At 38.4% G+C, this 9,585-nt stretch overlaps 1 pseudogene; it reads right to left on the reverse strand.

Annotated features, from left to right (window-relative positions):
- Nucleotides 1-6,727: 6,727 nt before the first annotated feature.
- Nucleotides 6,728-7,394, reverse strand: LOC118839299 (annotated as a pseudogene).
- Between the last annotated feature and the right edge of the window lie 2,191 nt (nt 7,395-9,585).

Consider the following 9,585-nt stretch of genomic DNA (forward strand, 5'->3'; position numbering starts at 1 on the left):
AAGCACTGGCAAGTCTTTTCTGTTTCCTCATCTCTGAAAGGGATGTAGATGGGGATGGGGGGTAGACTAAATGAACCTCTAAAATCCCTTCTGACTCTAATCTATGATCTAAAGCAGAGGTGCCAAACATGTAGCCCATAGCATTGCCCAGTGGTGGGGGGCAGGGGAAAGATTAAAATGTAATTGGGAAATGTTTAACAAAATAAACAAAGATCTAATATATTATAAATAGTATTACATTTTAAAATGAGAAGATTAAAATGGATCCTGTGTTATTTTCTTATTGATTCTATTTACCGTTAATTGATTTTGTCCTAAAACTTTTTTTGTCCTGTAATTGCTTAAGTCATGGGTCTCAAGGGGGCGGAGTCAGGGTGGCAGAGAAAAGGTAGAGACTCACCTGAGCTCTTCCAAATTCTCCTCCAAACAACTTTAAATAATGCCTCAAAACAAATTCTGTGGAGGCAGAACCAACAAAAGTTTGGGGTGAAATATCTTTCCAGTCCAACACAACTTAGAATGTTGGCAGGAAAGTTCTGTCACACTGATATGAGAATGGAGTGAAGTCCAGTGCAGGCAGTGCCAGGACAGACCTTGCCCCAGCAAACCAGCAACAGGCCATGGGGGCGATTGAATCAGGAGTAGCAGTGGCTACTTCCCAAGCTCTTTACCCAGCAGATGGTAAGGGGATCAGACAACTAATCAGAAGGAGATTGCAGGGGTTCCTTTGCTGACACTGGGTGCAGGATTCTATTGCATTTGCCGTACTTGGATCCAGGTTGCAGTCTCAGGGCAAAGAGAAGCACTAGCACACCAGAGCTTGTGGCTACAAGGGAGTGGTCACAGTTTCAGAGCAGAAAAGAGTGCTTGTGGTCACTCACAGACCAGAACACAGGCCAGGAGAGTAGTAAACACACTTCTCTTTAGATCATACCACCCTGGAAGAACTGAAAACTTACAAACCCACAGAACTAACTCTGAAAACAGCTGCATAAAACCTCTGAAGTTTGGGACAGTGCCCCCTCCATGCTGGGAGCAGAGCCCAACTTTCATATAAAGCTAAAAGTCAATAAATAGGCTGGCAAAAGAGCAAAGAACAAAAAAAGATCCCAACTAGAGAAATTTACCATAGTGACAGAGAAAATAAAAATGCAAAGTCGGAAGTAGACAACAAAGTCAAAACAACTATTTTCAAAGCCTTAAAGAAACAAGCAATTTGATCTTAAGCCCAAGAAGAATTCCTGGAAGACCTCAAAAAAGATTCAAAAAATCAAATAAGAGAGGTAGAGGAAAAAATGGGAAAACAAATGATAGTGATGCAAGAAAATCATGAAAAAAAGTCAACACTTCGGTAAAAGAGGCACAAAAATATGGAAGAAAATAACACTCTAAAAACCAGAATAGGCCAAATGGTAAAAGGGGCACAAAAATCTAATGAAGAGAATGCATTAAACAGAATTGGTCAAATGGAAAAAGACATACAAAAATTCACCAAAGGGGGAAAAAAACTCCTTAAAATTTAGAATTGACTAAATGGAAAATGAAGTACAAAAGCTCAATGAAGAAAATAATTCTTTAAAAATTAGAATTGGACATGTGGAAGCTTATTACTCCATGAGACATCAAGATACAATAAAATAAAATCAAAAGAGTGAAAAAATAGATGAAAATGTGAAATATCTCATTGAAAAAGCAACTGACCTGAAAATAGATCCAGGAGAAGATAATTTAAGAATTAAGATAATTTAAGAAAGCAAACCAATTTATACTTATATAAAATATTCTAAATCATTATTGATTATAGAAATGCAAATTAAAACAACCTGAGATAATATTTTATACCTATCAGACTGGCTAAAATGCTTGAAGGGGAAAGTGACAAATATTGGAGGGGATATGGAACAATTGGGACACTAATTCATTGTTGGTAGAATTATGAACTCATCTAACCATTTTGGAGAGTAATCTGGAATTATGCTCAAAGAATTATTAACCTGCCTATACCCTTTGACCCAGCAATACCATTACTAGGTCATTCCCAAAGATGATTAGGGAAAAAGGAAAAGAAAAAAAGAAAAGAATCTATATGTTCTAAAATATTTATAGCAGCTCTCTTTGTTGTGGCAAAGAACTGGAAGTTGCAGGGATGCCTGTCAATTTGGAAATCGCTGAACAAATTGTGGCATGTGATCGTGATGGAGTAGTACTGCAGTATAAGAAATGATGAACTCAATGATCTTAGAAAAATATGGGTAGAGTTGCATGAAATAATGAAGAGCAAAATGAGCAGAATCAAGAGAACACTGCATACAGTAGCATCAATATTATAAGAACTTTGAGCAAATAAGTCATTTTGACTTTTATAAATAGCCAAATTAACTACAAAGAACATATGAAGGAAGATGCTATCCACATCCAGAGAAAAGAACTAACAAATAGAAGTATATATAGAATGATTTTGCTTATATTTACATATTTATGCCTAATGGTAACCATCTCTAGGGCATGGGGTGAAGAGGGAAAAAAAAGGGGGAAAAAGAAATTTACATGATAACTTTATTATATATTTGAAAGGAATAGCAAGTCGGACATAATAAGTTTGCAGTTTCATTTGCAATCATCCTTTAAAAATTATAATATATAATGGAAATGTTTGTTTTATTCCATAAATTAAAAATAAAGTAAACAAAAATTAAAAAAAAGAAAATCAGGGAAAAAAAGATTATTGGACTATGTGAAAGGCATGATGAAAAAAAGAATCTGGATACCATCTTTCAAGAAATTATCAAGGAAAGCTGCCCTTTTAATCTAGAATCAGAGAGTAAAATAGAAATTGAAAGAATCCACCAATCACCTTCTGAAAGAAATCCCAAAATGAAAACTGCCAGGAATATTATAGCCAAATTCCAGAGCTCCCAGGTCAAGGAGAAAATATTGCAAGCAGCCAGAAAGAAACAATTCAAGTATCATGGAGCCACAGTCAGGATAACACAAGATTTAGCAGCTTTGACATTAAAGGATTGGAGCACTTGAAATTTGATATTCTGGCAGTCAAAGGAGCTAGGATTACAACCAGAAATCACCTACCCAGCAAAACTGAGTATAATCCTTCAGGGGGAAAAATGGATATTCAATGAAACAGAGGAGTTTCAAGCATTCCTGATGAAAACACCAGAGCTGAATAGAAAATTTGACCTTCAAATACAAGACTCAAGAGAAGCACAAAGAGGAAAATAAAGAAGAGAAATCATAAGGAATTCAATAAGGTTAAACAGTTTACTTTCCTACATGGGAAGATGATACTTGTAATTCCTAGGAACTTTCTCAATTTAGGGCAGTAAGAAGGAGTATACATACAGAGAGATGGCACAGGTGTGAACTGAACAAGATGGGATGATCTTTGAAAAAATAAAAATAAGAGGTGAGAAAGAGGAATGTATTGGGAGAAGGGGGAGAGGTATAATGGTGTAGATTATCTCACATGAAAGAGGCACAAAAGAGCTTCTGCAGTGGAGGGGGAAATGAGGGAGGTGGGAAGGAGCACTTGAAATTTACTCTCATAGGAATTGACTCAAAGAGGGGATAACACACACGCTCAGCAGGGTATCGAAATCTATTTTACTATACAGGAAAGGAGGAGGGTAGGAGGATAAGAGAAGGCAGTAGAGGCGATAGAAGGAAAGGCAGATTGAGGGAGGCAGTAATCAGAAACAAAACACTTTTGAGGATGAATAGGGTGAAAGGAGAGAGAATAGGATAAATGAGGGAAAAATAGGATGGAGGTAAATACAATTAGTAAGCATAAGTATGAAAAAATTTTACAGCAAAGCATGCCTAGTAAAGGCCTAATTTTTCAAATATTTGGAGAACTGAATCAAATTGATAAAAAATAAGTCATTATTCAATTCATAAGTGGCCAAAGGGTATGAATTGGCAGTTTTCAGACAAAATAATCAAAGCTATCTATAGGCATGTGAAAAATTGTTCTTAATAACTATTTATTAGAGAAATGCAAATTAGAATGACTCTGAGGTATCACCTCTGATCTATTAGATTGGTTAATACGACAAAAAGGAAAATGACTAATGTTGGAAGGGATGTGGGGAAATTGAGACACCAATGTACTATTAGTGAGTTGTGAGTTGATTCAACCATTCTGTAGAACAATTTGGAATTATGTCCAAAGGGCTACAAAACCATTCATACCCTTTGACCAAGCAAAACCACTACTAGGTCTATATTTCAAAGAGATTAAAAAAAACCCCAACAAACATAAAGGAAAAATACCTACATGTACAACAATATTTATAGCAGATCTTTTAATGGTGGCAAAGAATTGGAAATTGAGGGGATGCCCATCAATTGGGGAGTAGTTGACCAAGTTATGGTATATGATTGTGATGGAATAACACTGTGTTATTATATGAAACTATGAGCAGCATGCTCTCAGAAAAACCTGGAAAGACTTATATTGACTGATGCAAAGTGAAGTGAGCAGAACCAGGAGAACAGTATACACAGTAACAGTAACATAGTATGATGATCAACTGTGAATGACTCAGCTGTTCTCAGCAATACAATGGTCCAAGACAATTCTGAAGGGCTTATAACGAAAAATGCTATCCATCTCCTGAGAAAGAAACTGATGGTATCTGAATGCAGATTGAAGCACGCTTTTTTAACTCTCTTGAACTTTTTCCTTTTTTTTTGGTCTGTGTTTTCTTTCACAGCATGACTGCTGTGAAAACATATGGAGATATGTTTTGCACATGCTTGGAGAAAATTGATGCAAACCTTTATCATCCGGTAGCGTGCCTCTGTTAATAAATGATATCTTTATCAGAAAAACCTGCCTTTTTAACCTTTTTCTTTACCTTTTTGTTCAATTTTGATTGGGACAAAAACAAAATCATAGTTGACTTGCTAGATCCTTATGTATGGATTAGTTGCCTCCCATTTCTATCAAAGTTTGACACCACTGATGCAAAGTACTTACCCAAAGTCACACAGGCAGTAAATACCAGAGCCAGGAATTGAACCCAGGTATTGTGACTCCAAAACTAGTGCCTCTTCCATTTCAGTTTGCTGTTGGAACAATAAAGATTGCATTACGTATCATGCAGGTTTATTGTGGATGAAGTCTTTTTAAAATTTAAAAGTGAACATGGGAAGGATCTATGATTTTGTCAGTATGGGGAGAGGTCTTTCTATCCATGACAGTTCTGACCCTTCTATAACTGAGTAAATACGTCTTGGGAAGTTGCCTGAAATTTTCCCAGGGCCCAGTCTTTCAGTCAATGAGCACTTGTTAAACTCTTATTATGTGCAAAAACCAGTCCCTGTTCTCAAAGAACCCATATTCTAATGGGGAAGAGAATATGTAAACACCTATATATGAGTATAAACAGCTTGTACAAACAAAATATATGCAGAACTAATTGGAGGAGGGGAGATGTGGAGGATAATCCTGGCACATGAGGCACTTCTGGTGAGGATAAGTTTGAATGGAGTTGTTGCTGCTGTTTGTCCTTCATTCAGGAAGGTGATGCCATGACAGGCAAGTGAATTCGACTTGAGTGAGGGAGGGCTGTGCAAGGTCACCAGCCTCACTTTCTGCTCCAGAGCCATCTGGGTCCAGTGGCCAGATATAGATCAGGCCCCACTTAGATGGGGTAAAGCAAGGAGGTCAGTGAGCAATGAAAGGGTGGCACATTGAACATAGGGAGGGTGATGCAGATATGGTAGGTGAGAAGGGAAATGAAGACACTGTATCACCTTCACAGTTTTGTCCAAGGTCAAACCTTGTTAGACAATAGACCTCAGACTGAAGGTTTCAGTTTCAATTTTAGCATTCCCATGTGATGTAGGACAGGACATTTGATTTCCTGGAGCCACAAGTGTCCTTATCTATAAAACAAGGAAGATTACTACTAAGTTACCAACTTCACAGTATTATTGTGTGCTCCACCCTCCAAACCTCCAGTGGGAGGGGGAGAAGCAGCTGAGTGTGGATGAGTGTGAGTACCAAAGCTGGAACAATTTCTGTGATGATGAGTTTCCTGTTGATGAGCTTATCTCTAAGCTGATGCTCCTTCACCTTTCCTTCGTACTTCCTTTTTCTGTTAGACAGTTTATGGATAGAGGATGTCACATTTCTGTAATTGTATTTGCTTTAGTTTGCAAAAGCTTATCAGTTTCCTTCCTATTATCTGTAAATACAAAGACACTGATACCACATTAGTGGCAAAACCTTAGTTAATAATAATAGCTAGTGAGTTACTTATTTTAAATCCGATATATACACACACACACACACACACACACACATATATATATATACATATATACATCCTATATGTACATTATATTCACACACATTTTATATGCATACATATATATTCTCATTGGAGGACTACAGGGTGGAGTATAATCCTCCTCTTAAAGCCTCTGCTTAAAGAGGGCTTAGAAGCCTTGCCAACTCTTCATTTTCCACCAGCTGTACTGCTTCGTTTGGACTCCAACACCATCATGCCTTCCTCCTTGATACTGTGCAGGCCTTCCAGAGGACCAACGATACGGAGGATGCACATACTCAGACCACACCTCACTGCCACATATGTCCTTATAGTGGTTCTTAATCCAAGACAGGAAGCAACTCATGGGAAAACTGCCCAGAACTTTGCAGGCTGACTCTGAGTGGCCCAGGGTAGTTAGTGACTATGGGGTTTTATACTGAGGTAAACAGTGAATGCTGAAAACTGTTCTTTTTCTTTTCTCGCCAAATGACCAAAAGCATTTTATTTTGACATCTGAGTAAGTGTTGAATCTTCAGGACACTGCCTTTGGCATCTTTTCCAACTGATTCCTCAGCTTGTTGTAATGGGCCTTTCTCAGAAATATAGATGCCATTCCCAAATTCCTTGCTCTCATTTTTTTTTACTGTTGTGGCCTGTTGGATCAGGGCAGCTGAGTTTGATACAAGTTAGAATTAGCTCATTTTGGGGGTACTGGAGGAACAGCACAAACAACAACTCCTGGTCTCGTGTGCACTCTTCAGATACATTTTTCACCCAAGAAGTTTCTGATTTCAACAAATGAGCCACTCTCTCAAATAACAGTGTTGCTGGGGAAGTGAGCCCATGCAGAACTCATCTTGTATCAAAAACCCAGGGAAATACCTTTGTTCATGTTTTGACGTGACTAAAGTTTGTCCAAACTATCATAAGTTCTTTGCTATTTCCCATAATTTTTTTTTCCTTTCCTGGGAGATTGAGCCCAATGTTGATACGGTTGAAATCCTTCACAGGAGCCCTTCACATAACTGTCTGACCTTTCAGAGAGACGTCAACATTTTCTGGGATGTTGACAATTTGGTTGCTTAGAATGGTCTTCATTCTGGTCACAAATTGGACAAAAAACATTGTATCCTTTTCAAATGTACCAATTTAGGGTAAGCGGGGCTGGGTACCTTCAAATATATTAATCGCAAATAGGCAAAATAAAGAGAAACACAAGGGTTTTAGAGTTCATTTGGGGCCAGAGACTGCCCTTTCTGTTTACATGTCTTCCCTTGTCTCTTTGGAGGTAAGGTACCTACTTGATCTAACCAGTTTACGTTACCCTAAGAATCCCACACTACAGGTACTCACCTCCTTCTCTTGAGCATAAGACTGGTCTGACATTTAAATCAGCACCAGGCAGACCCTGACCTACAGAACAGTGCATAGAAGGCTAGGGAATCCTAGTGAGACCATCCTGAGAAACAGGAATGAAAGACTGTCTCTGGAGTTACATACTAGTCCTTTCTGATGGTAACACTTATGAAATGTGATATAGTAGAAAGAACATGGCGTAAGGAATCAGAAGGAAGACCAGAGCAGATCTGAGATCTGCCTCTTGCTTACTATTCCTAGCTGACACACGGCATTTCAAGCTTTGCAAAGTGCTTTTACATACACGATCTCATTTCATCCTACTACTCCTAGTTTGTGATCACGGTCAAATCATTTTACTTGTCTGGAATTCTATTTGTTTCTCAGGAAAATGGTGGTGGCGGTTAGATGGGATGGACTAGACAAGCTTCAAAGTGTCTTTCAGCTCTAAATTTTATGGTACCATGGATAGAGCATTGGGTCTGGAGTTGGGAAGATCTAAGTTCAAATCTGGCTTCAGACACTAGCTGTGTGACTCTGGGCAAGTCACTTACTCCTGCTTGCCTCAGTTTCCTCATCTGTAAAATGAGGTGGAGAAGGAAATGGCAAACTACTCCAATATCTTTGCCAAGAAAATCTCAAATGGGGCCATGAAGAGTTGGACATGACTGAAATGACTGAGCAACAAAATCAATCAAAACCATGATGATATGCAGCGATAGAAGCTAGTGAGTTGAGTCTGCTGGCTAGTTTTTTCCAGGAGCATCTCTCCTTCTGCAAGAAGCCCTTTCTGATCTCCTTTAATGCAGTGCCTTCCCTATATTGGCTATCTCCAATTTATTCTGTATATATCAGACCTTTCTGATCTCCTTTAATGCAGTGTCTTCCCTATGTTGGCTATCTCCAATTTATCCTGTATATATATCTTGTTTTACATTGTCATTTTTATGTTGTCTCCTCTATTAGACTGTGAGCTCCTTGAGAGCAGGGACTGTCTTTTGCCTTTCTTTGTATCTCCAGTTCTTAGCACTTTGCCTAGAATACAGTGGGTGCATATTAAATGCTTATTGATTAATTCATAGGGCCTTTATGTGAACTTCTTGAAGATAGAGTGCGTCTTCTGTATATTTAGTTGTTCTTTGTGTATGCCTCTGTGATGTTGTCAACTAGAGTGAACTGGTAAGAATAATGATGACTAGCTGAGGAATGAGTCAATTTAGTTGTGGGAATAGATGTTTACTGGTCATATAGGTGGTATAGTAGATAGAACACTGGACCTGGAGTCAGGAAGACTTGAATTTGAATCCAGCCACAGACACTCACTTGCTGTGCATCCCTGGGAAAGTCACTTAACCTGTGTCTATCTCAGTTTCCTCTTCTGTAAAATAGATAGAATACTGGCATCAGCCTCCCAGGGTTGTTGTGAGGATACAATGGGTTAATATTTATAAAGTGTTTTACAAACCTTAAAGTGCTATATACATGCTAGTCTGAGAAACAAATCCAAAGAATCAGATTTCTTTTGGCCCACCTGTCTCAGATAGCTTCTAAAAGACAGAGAGTCATAATAAATCACTGGTACTGGGAACCAGAGTTTGCTGAAAGTCAGAATTGGATGGCAATGATTCAGTCTGAGATTTCAAAGCAACCCACAGGAACTAAGAATGCAAATGCTAGTCCCAGTGTGAACCAAGAAGTGTAATCTTAATCCATTCAACTTCCTCAAATCACCAAGTTACTCAAGACAGCCCATTTGTTTCCTCAGCTTAGTTGAATGTCTTTTATGGCAACATGATACAGTTAGTCTTCTGACAGTCCATCGCATCTCCTTCATGGGGCATGGGCAAAACAGAGCCAGTTCACAAATTAGAACTGGGTATTTGGACATTTGCTGTAATGGAACCAGCAGAATTCTAAATGCTGTGTAAGTATG

Source organism: Trichosurus vulpecula, chromosome 1 (genome assembly GCF_011100635.1).
Source record: "Trichosurus vulpecula isolate mTriVul1 chromosome 1, mTriVul1.pri, whole genome shotgun sequence".
NCBI classification, from domain to species: Eukaryota; Metazoa; Chordata; class Mammalia; order Diprotodontia; family Phalangeridae; genus Trichosurus; species Trichosurus vulpecula.